At 43.6% G+C, this 18658-nt stretch overlaps 1 protein-coding gene and 1 long non-coding RNA gene across 2 annotated transcripts in view; one reads left to right on the top strand and one right to left on the bottom strand.

Moving 5' to 3' along the window:
- Positions 1-18658, top strand: part of TTC7A (tetratricopeptide repeat domain 7A) — a 280715-nt gene that overhangs the window by 249620 nt on the left and 12437 nt on the right. The gene's annotated exons all lie outside the window — the stretch shown is intronic.
- The window catches only part of LOC109296762, a 16831-nt gene continuing 14617 nt past the window's right edge, over positions 16445-18658 (bottom strand). The window contains exon 3 of the long non-coding RNA XR_002097046.1: positions 16445-16455. This is a non-coding gene — a long non-coding RNA (uncharacterized LOC109296762). The remainder of the gene's footprint in view (positions 16456-18658) is intronic.

Raw genomic sequence — 18658 nt, 5'->3', positions numbered from 1 at the left:
TTGGTGGGGTGCAGTGTAATTGAAATAGATCCCATATTTAAATATCAGTGCCTTGTTACCCTTTGGGAAGGGGGTGACTAGAAAAGTGACAGAGTGATTTGCTTTGTATTCCTTGCAAGCCCCTTCTTTCCTTATCAGAATATTAATCACTTTAGCTATAGATCTTTAAAGGGAGATGATATGCAGTGTGCTTGTATTTGCAAACCCCAATCCCTGCCCACCTTCTCCCATTCTTTGCATTCAAATGAACGCAGAGAGAGAAAGCAGATTAGACTGCAGCATGTCTCATTTGCACTGCCACTGTATGTGCACACTCAAATTATCCTTTTGTGAGTGGATCCATAGTTACCGGTGAGTGCTTGAGGACGAGAGACTGAAAACCACTGCCTGGAAATGACAGACAGCTCCTCTGCAGCCACTCAGTGTTGCCAAGCTGCATAGTGAAGATTGCTCATGCCTTTTTGCCAGATTTGACTAAACAGAGATAAGCCTGTAAATGCGACAGTGAAGCTCCCCAGATAGGATTACACTGGTGATACATGCTAGCACTCAGCCTCACCAGAATTGATGGCATTGTGCAGCAGGGTCATCTGTTTACCACTGCTTTTGCATGAGCTAAACACTAAAGCACAGGGGGAGAGAGGGAGGGATTCAAGTGAGTCTGTGTGAAATGTGCTGCTTTAATTGGAAGTGTTCATCAGCTGATTTCCACTTGCACTGCCTGAGTTGGCCTTTGATTGTTTACAGGATGCTTACGTAGAGTTTAAATTTTGGTTAGTATAGGATGGTTTGGATAGGCATGATCCTGCCCAAAATACAAAACAATGAAGATTCACAAGGGCACTATATTAATGGCAACAAATCAGACAAGTCCCTTCCAGTTTCCAACTCCAGCTATGAAGAAATAGGGCACACTTTGAGTAAGGAACAAGTCACAGAATCAGCTCTTTTTGGAAGGGCAGCCTGCCTTGTCTGAGGCATGCTGAGATGCACAAAACAGGCAGTGTACCTTTTCATTTGCATTTAGACAGGATGTACAGTACTGAGTCACCTCCTCAGCATTCCAGCTGATGGAAGTGTTGATGACAACTGAAACAAGTGATTATATATTAGATGCGCTTAGCATTTTATTGCACAGATTGAGGCAAGCAGGGGCAGATTGGGAGTGGGGGTGCAAGCAGTGCATACCCATCTTTCAGTTGACTGTGCCTTAGGACCAGCAGCCGGGGAATTGTTTAAGTCCTGGAAGCAAAAAAGAATCCTCCCTCCCTTCCCCTCTGGGCTCAGCAGAGGAAGGGGAATCCTGCCCCTTTCTACCCCTTCCTGCCCCCCACCCATCCACTGCTGCCTCTGTCTCTGGGTTCCCTGAGACTAGGGGGATGGGGGCCTCCAGGGTTGTTCCTGCCTACTCCAGCCAGGCTCCTTGCAAAGATGGGCTCAGCAAGGGACAGCAGCTGCAGCGTGGGTAGCTTCCCCCTCCCTGCCCAGTCCCCCTGGTGTTTCCTGCTAGCCCAGGAGCAGGTGCAGGGGAAAGGAACCACCCCATTTCTTCACCTGCAATGTGGACTCCACCTCCCATCCTTGAGTCAATTGGGGACAGCAGCAGCCAGGGTAGGTGGGGTGGGGAAGGAACATGCTGCTGAGCATGGAGGGAAAGGGAGAGGGAGGGAAGATTTTTATCTACTTGAGGAGCTTCAAATCCTCTGCTGCTGTTCCTGTGATATGGTCTGCCCACCTTGTTCCTGTGGGGCTTGGAGCCAGGGGGTAGCACCCCTCTATGAAATTCTAGGTCTGCCCATGGAGGCAAATCAGTACCATTGTGGCCTGTGTTTTCCCTGCAAACCTTAAACAATTGCACTGGCAAAAAGGATGATCCCCTAAGATGGCATGACATGAGTTCCTAAAGGCCCGAGGCAAAATGCACAGTGATCAGTTAGTGTATGGGACACGTACAAGATTAAGATTACTGAGTGCCTAAATAAAAATCTATATAATCTAAAAGAAGAAAAGGTGCAGAGCTGCTGCTCCTTGGCATTGTATAATTTTTGCTGAATATTAGTGTCAAATGTTAACATCCCAGCGTGTGTCCCCTATCATACCTGGTGGGGAATAGGTACTGAAAACAATGTAAACAAGAACGGTGTGAAATTCAAAAGAGTTGGGCCTCTTGAGAACTCAGTAATATCTTTTTAGTCACTTACAAAGGACATTTTAGCTAGAGGGATACTGATGTGACAATGGTGGACTTGTGTTTTCCATGTTTAAAAACACACAAGCTACTTGAGTGGTTGTGATAAGACATCATATCTCCAAAAACATCATCTTCTCAGGAGCTACAGTGAGAGAGAAGTGTGAATCAAAAGTATGTATCACATACCAACTTTATCACATACCAAGTTTAACAAAGTCAGCACAGCCTACCTGAGGACCAGTTTTGATTATGGACTTCTTGGATAGGAGGAGAGAATCTTGTAATTCTGTTGAGTATCTTTTTCTGGATACTACTCATGCGTACCTTGGAAGGAGGTGAATCTACATGTATCCCAGCCAAATGAAAGCTGCAGCATCTGATGAGTAGTAAAGGAGTAATGCAGACAGTCCCAAATGATACTTTCCATCGAAAGGAGCCCTTCTGTGGTGCAAAATAAAATCCTGCAAATGCCTATTTATCTGTGTTCCTGGGTGAATGGTAAAAGGAAAGGGGGGGACAGTAGGTGTGGCTGATAGCTGACTAGAAGAAAGTGAATGGAGTAGAAGAAAATTCAGAGGAGTCAGGGGAGCTTTGCCAGTGAAGCAGTAGGACAGGAATTTGTGTTTTCAGTGTTCAAGATTGCTGTGATTGTGGGTCATAATTAGTGGGGTGTGAGCTGTTCATTGGTATCTTCACTTGATCCATATTTTTGTGGCATAACCTGTCCCTTTGGTCTCCATCTAACCCTGCTTCAGGAATAACTCTACATGCCCTACCAAGATCTTAACTCTGCAAACCTGTCAAGCTCATCTTCTACCCTGTATACTCTAATACCTCCATCTAACGTGACATGAACCAGCATTAAAAAGGCACTTTGTTGCTGAAACATAGCACTTGTTCAGCATTTCCAGGAATAACATGACAGGCAGACCGAATGTAATCAGTAGCAAAGGTTGGGAATATGAATAGTATTTTAAACAGGTTTTGACTATTTCCAAGGTTTGTGATTTAACGAAAGAAAGAAAGAAAGATCAGGCTCTCCCTTACTTATAAAGATTTCCCCAGTGCAGTATTTCCTAAAGCTGCTAATGTTGAAAAGGATTGGACACAGAGTTTAAATGTGCATTTTAACAGAAACTCGGGATTTTCTTGCCTCTAGATACAAATGAAAATCTTACCATTCCTGAACTTTGCCTAAATACAGAAATGACAGTAGCAATATACAAAGTTGGCAGACAGTGCAGGGCAGGAGACAGCACAGTGTGGGTACTTGGGATTAATGGACCTTACTAAATCAAAATAAACCAGGATTGTAATAAAGAATCCCCAGAGTTATAAACAATGCATGGTTAACAAGCATCAAAATCTGGTATCCTAACAAGGATTTTCTGTCTGTATATATATGACCAAGAACCCATTTATGTATTTTATTCCATAGCATTTATATATTTCATAAATGTTAATTACACTTATTGTGGACCTGCTTCTGTAGTAGGAGCAAGCATCAATACTCAGATGATTTCAGTGGGAGGGATAGGTCCTTCCCATCCTTGCAAGCATTAAAGGCAAAGCTGCTTGAGATATCCAGAGATCTGAGTTAATAAAGCATTAGATTTACTGTTGGTTTGATAAGCCCGTCCATGAAGGCAATAAAAGTAAATAGATAAATTAATCAAAGACAGGATTCAATGAACAGCCCTGCATGGTGCCTTGGAGATCACCAGGCCTGGACTCTGGGAGGGAGCACAGCCCCACCCTTCAGATTTCCATACTGGTGGACCTGGAATACCAAGAGATCGCTCAAATCAGAAATATCTTGAAACTCAAGACATGTTTTCTATGAATAGTAATGGTTGCGCAGATATTTATGGAAAAAAATTATATTCATAAATTCAAATTGCCAGTATCTGTAGGGCAGCCCTGTTTGTTTTCTACAAATGCCAACACAGCCAAGTGTATTTACATGAGCATCTCTGAGACTATAAATAGATGTCACCAAAAGAAGCAGGTCAGCTATGCCAGGATGCATCCCAGCACAGCTGATCGGCTTCACTGAGTGAAAGACATTCTCGCTTGTTGTCCTGCATCATCAGTGGTGGAACAACAAGTGATGTGCTCCCCACTTACAGAGACGTGTCCCCAGGAATCACCAGGGTGCGTCTCTAAGAAGGGTAAGCCAGAGTTTCCTGCCTACAGAGATGCGGCCCAGAGATTCCCAGGGCCAAATCTCTGTAAGAGGAGTAATCCAAGAAGGCATTCCTGGGGCTCAAGGGGCTCAGGCCTGCCCAGGAATTCTTCAAACCCCAGGAGTGCCTGTCCAGGGTGGGTGGAGAGGGCAGGCACTCTCCCACCATAAAGTAAATAGACATCAGCCACAAAAAAAGCAGTGCAAATTATTATTACCGTTTGTTGTGGCCACAAATATAGGCATTGACATCCATCTGCTTTTGCTTTGTGGTGCCACATTTTTGTCGTGATTTATCTCCCTTGTGAATCTATTAAAACCAGGACAAAATTCACTTATTCTGAATTGAAATCTGTTTCAGGGGACAGTTTCTGAAAAATGGAAGACTTGAGCAGGAAATGCAGGTGTAAAGTGATGAAATTAAATTGTTAGCTCTTCCTTAATGAGAAAACTTTAGGCTGGGACAGAAAGTGCCAGGAATGTTAGTGCATCTTGGAGAAAGAGAGAATTTTTTACATGGAAAATGGAAGTATTTGAGGAATGTTCAAAAAAACTTTAAAAATCCTTTTTTCTAGAGCCCCTGCCAGCACCAGAGTAGATGAACCAGACTAGTTGGGGGGGGGGAAGTGTGTGGAAGATATGTGGGTTAAGATGACTAGGCCTTCAGCAATAGGAGTCACAGGATTAGTTTGCTTATCCTGAGGGGGAGCTCAGCTTTCAAGTCAGGAAATGGTCATCTATTACTTCTACAGCCTCAGTCTCCATGGATCTGAATGCCTAGGATGGGTAGGGTAGGGTATCTATTTTTCCATAGTTTAGCTATATTACAACAGGTGAGGATTTACAGTAGACTTTCCCACTAAGTTAAGAGGCACATCCTGGCCAGTGTCAGCAACACAGGTGGAGCTCCACCTGCTTAAGCAAAGTAGCGGAAACTAACAGGCATAGCCATGAATCTAATCCTTCAGTTTTCTCTAGATTCTGCTTTCCCCTGAGTAACAGCAATAGCTGTTCCTAGTGGGAGTTATTTGTATTTAATGGCTGGGAAATTGCAAGAGGCATGCTGTTTTTGTGCTGTGCTGGGGATGGATCTGAGCACAGACGAGAGTAGGCAGAACATAGCAGAGTGGAAGTTGGGGACAGGTGCCTGCAGTTGCCTGCGGAGAAGGGCACTGGGGCTGCTGAAGCCATTTGGAGTCCAGTCCTGGTGACCGGGCAGTCCCAAACCTTGGAGGAAAATACATGAGTACCTACTATGGAGCACAGCAATGTACAGCTGTACCACAGCTCAGGCTCAGAGCTTTTTTGGATTCTATCTAAAACTACTTTCCCTTTAGCAATAGCTTCAACTGCGTCTGGTGGGAGTATTTGTACTGTACTTATTTCTCCATGAACTGTTTGGGAAAGATTTAATAGCAGCCCTTCACCACTGGGGAGGGAACTTCCCCTGAGTATTGTTCGGTGGCATGGAAGACTGGCACAGCTGCGGATACCTCTGCAGCTCCTCTTAGTAAGAAGGGATTTGGCATTCAGTGAGTTAAATCAGGGAAGGGATACAGTGAAGAGAGTAACTTTCCCGGAGCACAGATAATGTTACTTAACGTAATCCCCTCACAGAAAGTGAGACAAAACTGGCTTTATAGCAAACCAACCTTCTGCATGGGTCACAGTGTAACATGCTATTGTTATTCTCATTAGACATGGTAATGACACCACAAGGATTCTTTTAACAGCAAGTCTTACACCCCAAAACAGAGAAAAGGGACACTGCCAATGTTCATAAGGCCAGAATGTGAGATGCTGGGATGCAAAGACAGCTACAAAACAGTTAGTGGTTTATCTTCTTCCCCCAAAAAATACTTGTTATCCCTTCTGTTCTGAAATAATAATAATAATAATAATAATGCAACTAAATTGTTCCAAGGAATCGTTCAACATCCAGCTGGCATCCAGAAGTGAGAAAGGAAAGCAAATATGGGAAAGAAGCAATTTTTAATTGCAAGCATGTGAAACGGTTAAAAAAAATAATTAAATGATAGGTGATGAATTCTTAAAAATTGATTGATTCACTTAGTGGGGATCCTGAACTGACACATCTGAAGGTGCTTTATTAACTTAAATTGACATACAAGAGTAGAGACAAGATAATTTCCTCCACTCTTGGAAGTCAGTTGCCCCTTGCAGCCACTGCACAAGAAGTTGGCATTTGAAATGAGGAGCCACCTTTCCTGTGGCATCCAGAAATCCAGGACAGGTGGGCCTCATGCAGGCTAAGACCAGTAGATCTTCAGGACTGGGGCCTGTTGTGTCAAGGCAAATCCTGAGCAGCTATAGGCATACTGGACTACTGTGATGTCTTTTGCTTCAGCGGGTCCTGAACAATCCTACTTCAGTTCTACAACCTGAAAAAGCATAGAAATCGGAGTTGGCAAAGCCTTATCAGAATGGTCTACTCCTAAACCTTCCCCCAAGGACAAGATCATTCTCGACAATGCATTGTTTCACTGCTTTTCCCTTGGTGCTGCTTCTGTTCTATTTGGGATTGGTTATGGCTGAAAACAAAGCCAGATCCTGAGGAAAATCTGTTCTCAGCTTTGTCCTGCTTCTGTGCGTCATTGAATCGCACAATGTTAAATAGATGTCTGTGCAAGAAACTTCCAAGAATTCCTGTCCGAACTACCCAGGAAGGAAGGGAGGAGAATGTAGGATTTCACTTTTCTGCCTGGCCAGATCCTTAGAACAGTAAAATAAAATAGGTAGAAGCAGAAATAAGTGCTAACTGAGGTGAGCTAAACTATTCCTCCCTCAAGGGCTAAGGCTGGCTCCATTTATACTCTGTTGAACACTACTGCATTAGGCCCTAATGCTGCAGTGACTTCTAGCGTTGTGGGTTTCTATGCTCACACTGAAGCCCACTGACTTCAATGGAGCACTGTGCAGGTAGAAGGATCTGCTCACATGGAGCTTGCTTCAGGTGTAGGATTCTTAGGTGCTTCAGATCTGATCCCAAAGGGAATTTCATCACTGACTGTAGTAGGGTAAAGGGACAGGTCTTTTAAGAGGACCTCTGCTTTGTAATGCTGCCCAGTGGGACGATTGACATAGGTCTTTTGGCTTCAGTGGAGCAATATGGAAGTTTGCTCGCCCTGGGCACTTTTTCCAGAGGGTGCACAAAAGGGGGTTTTATGGCAAGAAGCATCATTTGACTGTAGTTAAGGATGATGAAGACGTCTAGTTATTTGACCTGTTTTTACCTGATCTGATATTTCCCAAATGAAATTGAGTCCTTTGATTTTTATTTTTTCATACATTACCTGGTTATGAGATCAGTCTAATTTCTTGTCTTTTTTTTTGAGAGAGAGAGATTCTGAGATTTTAAATACTTAAATGATGCAACTGGAAGTATATTCTGAAAGCATCAAATTTTGGTGACAGGCCAGACTGTCACCTAACATAACACAGTCACGCTCCTTTGCAATGCTGATGATGCCAGCTTGCACATCTGGAGATCTAGCTGGAGATCTAGCCGTGTGTCTTAATCTTACACAAACACAGGTTAGATAAAAGCCACCAAGATGCCTGAGAACAAAGCTGCCAAGGTGTACACATTAATTGGGGCCCAGATCCACTGTGCTCCACATGTTTGATTGTGCATCCACTTCTTAGAAAACACCCAGCAAAATAATATGGGATTGTTCCTTATCTGTAGAGGTAATATCAAACTATTTTACATTGATACTAAAGTAACTAGGAAGGAATACAAAGCATTAGGTAAACTGCCCCAAGTGACTATTTTTAACTCCTCGGTTTTCCAAGAGAGGGAGAATCGTTTAAACACACAAAAAAAAACCCCAGTCATCTTGCACCGTGGGGTATGCTACAGCTCTGACATGAGGGTGCCTCAACTCCCTGTTCACAGAAAACTTCTAGATCAAAAAAGTGTTGATATATATATTTTTTACTATACATCACCTTCCTACCTTGCGCACTATAATGTAGTAAAAAGTATATATCATAAATATCAGGGGATAGGGCCCAGATCAGTGCACACTTTGGCATTAGATATCCTACAGAGTTTGTGTGGGTCATAGCCATGTTGACAGCTAAAGATCTCCCTCATGAGTTTAGCAAGTGTTGTGTGTGGTCACTCAAGGACAGAAAAGGGCCTACAGGATCTAGGTCTGTGGTTGATCGGTGATCCCCTGGGTCTGTTCAAAGGCCTGTAGAAGTCAGTGGAAGGACTCCAGTAGATTTCAGTGACCTTTAAGTCAAACCCTTTGAGAAGTGGTAGCTAAATCCCATATATCCTTATTTTTATCACTCATTTATTTGCCTCTATCTAGAGAAAGGGGCAGGGAAAAAAGTTACGCTAGTTGCCAAATCTTCAGTTTTCATGTGGTGGCCTCTTGCATAGTTACCTCTGTGAAAAGGTAATCAGAGTACATTGCTTCACTGAGCCCACCTGTACTGTACAGTCATTTTTCTCTATGAATATTCAATGTTACCAGTGGTCATCTGTTGTGAGAAACCTATTTTAGGAGAAGTTAACGCAACCAAAACAAAAGTGATGGAGGAGAGGTCATCAGAGACTTAGGGTTGACATCCTGCTGCTAATGAAGTTGGTAGGACAAGGATTTTGCCCTAAATTTCTTCACTAAACGTGATTTGCAGAGACACTAGCACCTTAGATTTTAATTTTAATCTAAACAATTTTTAAACTGAGACTCTCTAAACTGGTTCAGGCCTAGACACAAGCTTTAGCAAACCGAAGTATGACTGTTCTCTTGCAGTGAGCCTGAATACAGCATCATTGTAGCAGGGCAGGGAAGCTTAACTCTGATGTGCAGTCAAGTGTTGTTTTTTTATTACCCTAGGAAAAAAAGCATCAGCTTGAAATTCATTTGGGTTTAGGAGCAAAAGGATGGAATTTTTTTTATCTCGCTCCTCCCATAGTCATTTTGAAACTTGCTGTAACAAAAGGAGGTGACAGTTTTCTCAACATCTGAGCTGTCCTTTGGGCCATACTTCGTCCACTTGACATCTCAGCACAAAGGACTAGAATACAAATTCCTCAGCCGCACAATAAAAGCAATTGTTGTTTTTTCCTGCATGTGTGTATAAGCTATAAAATAAAATACTTTATACAAAACTATCGGGGTGGCCAGGCAGGAGGGCAGCAGGGCTTTGCCTCAGTCTTCAGGGGAAGGCAGGCAATCAGGAGGGAGGAGATAAAATAACAGGGGTGGATTCTGATGTCAGTTGCATCAGAGTAAAATTGGAATATTTCCTCCATTCAATTCAGTGGAAGTTCTCACTGGCTTTAGGGTGCTTTGGATCAGGCACTTGGAGAGCTACTGGCTAAATCCCATAAGTAAATTCCTATTCCATCTCTTAGGGATCTAAGTGAGGTCCTATTTTACCTTGATTGATTCCCTGAAAACACATTTTGTTTATAATGTGCCTTCATTTTAGCCTTAAGTCTAAGTCACAAAAAGCAACAAGGAGGAAGGAGATAACTTGCCTGTTTAACAGTTTTTCAGGCACCTAAGTATCACTTAGGCCTAGCAGGATCTGGCCCTGTGTAGCTATTGAAGTCCATCAGTCATTTACCTTTACAGCAAAGTTAGGATTTATTGCCCTTAAAGCAAAAAAGCATCTGGTTAAAGCCTTCCTCTTGAGTATTTTCCATGCTACCATATTTAATCGGATCCAAGATATGGTTTATTTCCTCATTCAGCATGGAGGGGGAAAGCCCCTAGTCTTGGATTCAACTATGATGTGGAAGGGGAGGAGCAGGTAGCTGCTGCAGTTCTGACTCCAGCCCAGAGCCCTATAGCCTCTGCCCCCTTCCCCTTCCTTACTGTCAGCTATGGCTTCAGCTCCATTCTGTCCCAGGCACAGAGCACGTAAAAGCATGGCCCTTGCCCAGCCAGAGCTGCCACTGCTTCTTATGGGCCAGGCATGGGATGGAGTTTCACTGTGCTCTGTGCCCCAGGAGGGAATGCAGCTGGGGGCGATACTGGAGATGTGCTTGACCATAAGGGGTAGGGAAAGGGTGTAGAAGCTCCAAGGATAGGTGAGGAAGGGGGCAGAGGCTATGGAGAGCCGGGAGGATAGGACAGAGGCTATATAGAGTGGAGGGGAAGAGGGCAGGGAAGCAGGCAGGGAGCAAGGCTGTGGGTGGGGGAGGGGAACAGGTGCCAAGGCACAGGCTGCAGGAGCCCAGTACAGGAGGCATAGGTGGAGGGGGTGGGACAGGCTGCAGGGGAAAGTAGAGGGATGAACAGAGGTCCAGGGGGCCACCTGCCCCCCCCTCAGCTGCCTGCTCCACTGTTGCTGCTTTCTCTGCTCTAAGAACGGGGCAGAGAAAGCAGTGTGTCATCTTAAATTCCACGAATTTAAGATGACACACTGATAATTAGATAATATTTTTTATAATATATGTGGAAAATTACAACAAATATATACATTTTCCATATATAGAATCTAGCCATTGGAGGGTCATCTTAAATTTGAAGTTGTCTTAGATTTGGATAAGTACAGTATTTTAATTCACCAGTTACAAAACTTTAACTGGACTCTTGAACAGGTAAGTTTAAATGTATCTTTGTCTGCCACCATGGTCCAGCATTTTATTTGCATTAAGAGTAGGTACTCTAGGGGGATGCAGATCCCTGTTTTATTTCACTTTTCCTTTTCCATATTCTTACCTGCCTGCACAAATAATATTATAAAATGCTGTAATTACAAATCTCATTGACTGCCTTGAATCTAAGGGCATGTCCCATCAGAGCATTGCTCCAAAGCCTGTTACTCAAGAGACTATCTTGTATGATTCAGATGCAGCCATTCTGGCCCCATTTAGCTGGTAAGAAGGGAGAATATTTGAAACACAGACTTACCACGTTTACTGTGGCCGTGCAGTGTAGTAAATATGTTCTCTTATTTCAAGGCAAGCCAATAATTCTGAACCATACGGATGGCTGTCTTGGGTGCTTTACTGAGGAGTCAGTTCCCACAGATGAGGGATGGATTGATGAGTGCAAAGGTGTCTGGGAGGTGTGGACACACTAATGTCTGGAGCCCTTTCCAAAGGGGAATATTTCAAAAGGACACCTGGTACATTGTGTGATGTGTGTGAATGAGCTGAAAAGATTTCAAATGCAGCAAAACACTCCTGCATCCAGGGTTAAAATTGGAGGCAGTTTTCTGCATTTGAATCGTTATTGTTACTACCTAATTTGCGGGGGCTGCCCCACCCCAATTTCATGGGCAGAACATGGGCCCAGGCTGCCACATAATGGGTGAAGCGTGGTAGGCCCCTCCCATGCCTATGATTGGCCCAGGGGCTCCTGTGGCCCTGCCCCTCACCACTGAGGGGTGCCTGTCATTTGTCCCCACTCCTCACTGTGGATTGGAGAGGGGTGAGGCCACATGGCAAGCAGCCATCTTGCGAGCAGCCCCCATCATCCCCAGCTTTGCCCCCTGCCCCTGGTGAGTTGCAGCAGCTCTCAGTAAGTTTTTTAAGGTGGTTTTTTTTTTCTCCTGAGGATTTTGTGGATTCTGAATTATGCAGGCATTGTCTAGATTTTGCGGGCAATGCCAGATTTCGCAGAATCTGCAAGATCATGAATGTGGTAGGTCCCTGGTTATAAGTAGTATAAGAGTGCCCAGTGGTTGTGGCTCCCATGGTCTAATCCTATTCTTCCCATGTGGATCTGGAGCCCAGCCTCGTACTCTTATCAGTCCTGAGAGATTTGTTTTCAGCACCAGTCCTCATGCCACACAGTTGAGAAACCACATTCATTCCCCTGCGTTGGATTGAGAATATTCAGCAGCTCCCCAAAAAGCCTTTGTGTTGCGATAGCGAACACAGATGCTGATCCTACCTTACCTTTCTCTAATTACTCTTCATGCCAAAGCTGAAACCTGATTCCACAGTGTAGCCTGCTTTACGGATACTGCACCTCTTTGTGCTAGGGGTGAGGGGGAATGAATTAAGGAGAAATTGCTCCCAGCAGATCCACGTACTAATTGAGTCTAATTGGAAATGTCCTGCTGCACATATAAATGTTTCACAAGTCCTTCATTTCCAGTGCTGGATCTCATTCTTTGTAGAGGCTTTGACAGGGCAGTGATTAAAGATGCCCGTCTCTCTTCAGTAGTTCCCAGCTGTACAACCACTGGACTCCTGTCATGCTGCTGTACTTGAGATCCATTCCACATCACTGCCTCGTTGAGCATCTCAAGCATTCAGGCTTTCTCTCTGTCTCCAGACATGATTGCACCCTTTCACAGCGATCACAGAAGCAGCATTGCTGCAACTCATTAAAATAAGATGGTTAAGGAACAGGCTGCAAAGGGTTTTACTAGTCACAAAAATAAAAGCAGCCCTAAATCCCAGAGTTCCTTATATTTTCCTTATGTATCAGAAGGGCGAGGGGGAAACACCAACTCTTTACAGTGTCTGGCATTTTTTTTAAATCTTCTTGTTGTGTAGATGGTTATTGCCTGTATATTTTCCCATATGATGATGGAAATAAGTTAGCTCATTATTTTTTGGCCCCTCAGTTTTAGATGAGTTTGCTTAAGAAAAAAAGACTTTATTGTTGGGTTTGTTATTGTTGTCTTTTTTTGCTCATAGCCTGTTTTTCAAAAAAAAGAAAAAAGAAAGACTATTTTGTATTACTTCCAATCCAGGAGCTGGCTACCTGTTGTTAACATAACCAGCCCATGAGAGGAGAATAATTAATTTATGTGCTTTTTCCATTATTTCATCAGATCATAGAAAAGGTAGATTGAAAGGGAGAGGTTCTGTAGTCCAGCCCCCTGTTCAAAGTAGGATCATCCCTGGCTAAACCATCCCAGCCAAGTGTCTGTCAAAGTTGCTCATGAAAATTTGCAAGAATGGATATTCCAGTTTCTCTAGGTAGCCTATTTCAACACTTGACCACCCTCATAGTCATAAAATTCCTCCTTATCTCCAACCTAAATTTCCCCTACCGCAGCTAGAGGCCATTGTTCCTAATCCCGTCTGCTGCAGCCCATCTCCATCTCCGTCCTCTCTGTAATCATCCTTCAGGTATTTGAAGACTGTTATCACATCCCCCCTCAGCCTTATCTTCTGTATGCTAAATAACCCTCACTCTTTTAGCCTGTCCTCATAAACCTTGCCTCCCAGACTTATAATCATTGTAGATGCTCTCTGCTGGACTCTTTCCAGCCTGCACACATCTTTCTTAAACTGTGATAATATATTTTAAAACAGTTTTAGGCATCAGTTCAAACCCATCCCAGGTGAATAATCCTTGTAAATTGACACCTACCTGGTGATTCCTTGAAGGCTTACAGCTGTGTCATTCAGTGCTAGCACATTTGTGTGATTTCATACATGAAGCAAGTTGGTAAGAGAGATCCCTGTAGACCCAGGTGCTGTAGGAAGTGATGTTACAGATATACCAGGTAGCACTCTACTCTCTGGATCAGGCCTATGTTAGTGAACCCCATGTGGAGCATTTTGTTGTTCAGTGGGAGCATCTACAAGAGATGCTAACTGTGCAGTAGCCTAATAACACTGTGCAGTAGCATGCGGGGCAAAAACTGTTGCTAGTACACTACTGCACAGTAGTATTAGGGTACTGCCCAGCAAGCATCATTAAAAGTTTTTGTGCTGGCAGTACTGTGCAGTAGTGCATGTTATTGTGCATTGATTTAGTACTTCATTAACCAAGTACTAAATTTAATGCACAGTAACTATGGCACATTAATGAACATGTAGATGCGCCCAATGTCTTTCAAAGAACAAGCAAAACCTGGAACCCGTCAAACTGCAGCAGTAAAGAACATACAACTGTTCTGTAAAAATAAGGACTCACCTGCATGGGAAATCTACTAGTATATCACTGTATAGGTCCCTAAGTGGACATTCTTGTTCAGGATTAAGTATACCTTTTTCTTGTTTAACTTAAATAGCTTCAAAAGCTGAAATAAAAGTGTTATTAACTGAGGTGTTCCAAGGAGATTCCACCTAAGGTAATTGCAAAATTAGTGCCTGCCACAGTTTTAGTTAGATATGTTAGTCTTCCTTTCCTGTCCTTAACAGTAGTATAGTATTACTTTGCACTTTTAAAGAACCATAGTTTTCCACTCTAGATATGACTATATTTCATTTGTGGGTGGCATGATTACTAGGCATTTCTGAATTACCTCACAGGAATGTTGTAAGGATTTGTAAGACATGCACTTTATATAAGGCAGTTTGACATAAAAAGAAGAAAGTTGCTGAAGAAATGCACAGTTAAGTGTTTTTTATTCTTTGATGTTAGAGACACATTCTCAGTAGACATCAGAAACAATATACCCTGCAGTTGTTGCTTAGTGGCTCTCTTGTTAGCAGTCTCAGAAAGCCATGAAATGAGCGGAGTAAAGACTAAAGGTGATCTTTCCAAACCAAAGTTCAGTCTTATTGCTAGGGTTTAGATTGCTGCTGGTCAGCCTGTGATTTATTCAGAGCAACAAATATGTCCAGCAAATGAAATCTTATCTCCTCCCAGGGCGTTATGACTATGCCAATTTTCTAGCATGGTTTGATGACCGTATGTGACTACATTTCAGCGTGCAGTTTGTTTGTAAATGAACTGTTCCAGCTATGCAGTGGCACGCTATGTTTAGTGTATGATTGGTCACCCAACTTGCATGGTTGTGTTTCTGCTCTAGGACTGAGTGACTGAAATTTTATTAAATAGGAAGAGTTAAACCAGGGAGATTTTAAATGAACACATGAACATTTCTGGCATAACCCTTCACCTGACCATGTTCTCAGGAACACTTACAGGAAACTTTTTGTTTTGCTATCTGCAAACATTTCAACAAAAGAGGTTCCAAAAAGTATGGAAGGATTTTTGTTTGAAAGAATCTTTGAAAATTCTTTCCGTGCATTCTTTGCTCAAGCTTAGTTCAGAAATGGTTGGATGGTGCTGGTAGATTTTCCTAAATCACATTACAGCAGTTTTCCACCATGCATTACACATTACAGTGAGTCCCTTGCAAATCATGACCTAAACGTCCTTCTACACCTGTAAAGTAGAGAGAGGCTTGCTCAGTAATGCACTGAAGTCAAGACCCTTTACATTATAAATCCCATTCCACTGCAGAGGCTTAAGGCATGGGTGACAGCCCTGTCTCTTCTACTGCATTCCTGTGACACACTGAAGGTGTGACTCTTCAGCCTGGAGAAGAGAAGGCTCAGGGGTAACTTGGTGGCAGCCTATAAGTACATAAGGGAGGGTGCACCAGGATCTGGGAGAACAGCTATTCACCAGGGCTCCCCAAGGGATAACAAGGTCTAACAGCCACAAACTTCTGGAAGGCTGATTTAGACTGGACATTAGAAAAAACTTCTTTATGGTCCGAGTGTCCAGTGTCTGAAACAGACTTTCCACAGAGGTGGTGCAAGCACCTGCTCTGGACTCATTCAAATGGCGTTTGAATGCTTATCTTGCAGGGGGTCATTTGACCCAAGCAGACTTCCTACCTATGGCAGGGGGGGGGGGCTTAGTGATCTTGTGAGGTCCTTTCCAGCCCCTAATGTCAATGAATGTATGAGGCTCTAGGGGTTTTTGTACTAACCAGCCTAAATGTATTAGGGGGTACTTTGTGGCTGTGGTGTGCAGGCTGCAGTGGATGTCCTTGTGGATCCTTTTGAACTAAACTTCTCTCTTATATGATATCTGTGACCTTAGGGGACTGGACATCATTACCCAGGTTGTCTCCTTCAGTCGTGTGTTGCTAGGTATTGGTTGTTTGATTAAGGGGTACTTATCTGATTAAGTGTTTCAGAATTGTAATTCTGGAACAGTTACCAACATGCGCAGGCTTTGGGTGTTGAACTCAGATTTGGAGCTGGAATTTTATAATGGACTATGGAGTTGTCAATACCAGCATCCGGATACTGAGGCTGATAACATATTTTTTAGAATGCTAATAATTAGGGGGAAATGGGTTTCTAAGTGCCTGACAGAGAAATAGTTTAGCTTCTGATTCTAATGCTGATGAATACTTTAGAGAATAAAACACAGGCCTTGCCCTACTTTCGGTTCAATTCTAAACCAAGTTGCTGTACTGATTCTGTGGGCATCTAATAATTGACCAGGTGAATTTGAGGCTGCCGTTACATTTTTCAAAAGGGTGTAGCATCCAGAGTACTTTCTCAGTAAAACAGACCTTTCTTTATGTTCTTCCAGAATCTAGTCTGTCTGCTTCTTCCCTCCTTGCCCAAGATGCCTCCTTTTTCTATTCTCTCACCATGACCATGAAGTTCTCTTTCTTTTTTCTTATCTAAGATCTCCCTCCCATCCTCAATCATGGAATCCCCTTCTCCCCACCTTCCAAGACACCGACCAGTGTTCCTTTTCCTCCTCTCCATCTCTCTTCTAATTGATGTCCATAATAACATGATGGCATAACACTTCCTATCTCCCTTTCCCTCAGAGACTGGGGAACATCAAGCCAGAAAGAGAACGAGAATTAGACAGTGGCAATCAGGAGAGAGATGGAAATGAATCAGTGAGCTCTCATTCTTCTAAAATCATCACTGCCAGCATTAAACTGGGACAGGTTGTGTCAGTCCATGCCACTGCTCAGCCCAAGGACTATCACCTAATTGATCTCCTCTCTGCTACTGCTCATGTGTACCTGCCTCAAAACACACACACTTACTGACAGTGGGAAGGAGCCAGGGAGAGTCAGCAGCCTGCCAGTCAGACCACTGTACCTACCAGTGACAACTGCGTGTGTTGTCCTGTCTTACCCCTGTAGGCTAAATTTCTTGGGTGAAGACCATGACCCCAGATGAAAACAGTTGGCCAGGCTAGGCCTGAGCCATTGGTTTTACATCTCAGCCCAAAGATGGGACCTCAGCTGTACAGCATCTGTTGGCACCAGGCTGGGACAAGGCAGTCCAGGACTGCATTGCCAACACAGTTTTCTGTAGCACCTTGGTCTCTCCTGGAAATTTCCAGTCCAAGTTGACCTAGTCTGGCTTTGCTCAGCTTGTGAGACCTGAAAGGCTGTCGGCACAGCAGAAAATGTCCCAAGAGTTTGGTGGTGTTTGCTGAAGCTAAGTGTCAGGACCGCTGCATTTTACTTAAACTATAGCATTCAGCATGCATCTCTGTAGAGCAACATTAGGGGCTTATTATAAAAAGCAGATCTATCAAATCAAAATCTGATCCATTTCTATGAGAGGACCCCCAGACAAGTTTTATATTCTGTTTGACAAGTGCCTTATGCATCCTCATCTCAAGGATGAGACTGCAGGGGAAATACCTGGCCTGCTGGGGAAACAAATAGACTTCTTCCAACCCAGCATGGGCACAGGCAGAGATTCTGTTTTCCCAACTCTGAAGCCTGTTGTAGAATCCCAGGAATGTTCTTGTGCTTCAGATATCCCAAAATAACTGCTGTAAACTTTCCTTGGGGAAAAGCGCTCCTTGGAACAGGCTTTTAACTCAGAGTTCAGTGTGGAAGCAGCTGAATCTGAGAGAGAGAGCTCATCCTTGCTGAGCCGTTAGCAAATTGGGTACCCAGAGGAGAACTATGCATTTTGAATCCTCGCACTAAAAAAGGTATGTGTCCAGTCACGGGCTTTGTCTGATGCCTTAGACCAGGCATGTTTGTTACCAGCTGCAGTTTTTCCCCATGCAGGTCAGCTGGTGAACTGGTAACGTCAGCAGCTAAAACCTTAGCACTACTCTCCCTTTGGCCCAAAGAAATGCTGCTCTCTAAGTGCCAGTAGATGATTGGAGAGTCCTTAGGGAGGGAGTTTTTCATGTTCTTGGCTTGTTCCCTCCCCATCAGACTTATCCTGTAGCTGCCGTACTTCCTGCTTCATTCCAGAATAGACAACAAGCTGTGTGTGTGCCTGTAATGGCTTTTGTAAAGCTGTAACCTTCTGTAGCTCTGTCTCCTCCTGAAAAAACTGCACAATTCTCATATCCTTCATTTAATCCTAAGGCCTTGTGGTGCTGTGGTGTGGTGCCAGAGGACTGGAAAAGGGCCAATGTGGTTCCCATTTTCAAAAAAGGGAGGAAGGAGGATCCAGGAAACTATAGGCCAGGTAGTCTTACCTCGATCCTGGAGAAGCTTTCTGAGAGAATTATTCTGGTGCATGTTCATCAGGGGCTAGCAGGGGAGGTTATGCTTAGGGGCAACCAACACGGGTTCATTAGTGGCAGGTCCTGTCAGACGAACCTGGTGGCCTTCTACGACCAGATCACCAAATC

Source organism: Gavialis gangeticus, unplaced genomic scaffold (assembly GCF_001723915.1).
Source record: "Gavialis gangeticus isolate Ggan-Ray unplaced genomic scaffold, GavGan_comp1, whole genome shotgun sequence".
Taxonomy (NCBI): Eukaryota; Metazoa; Chordata; order Crocodylia; family Gavialidae; genus Gavialis; species Gavialis gangeticus.
Note: the sequence above shows the minus strand (reverse complement) of the source record. Positions and strands in the feature narration are given on the sequence as shown.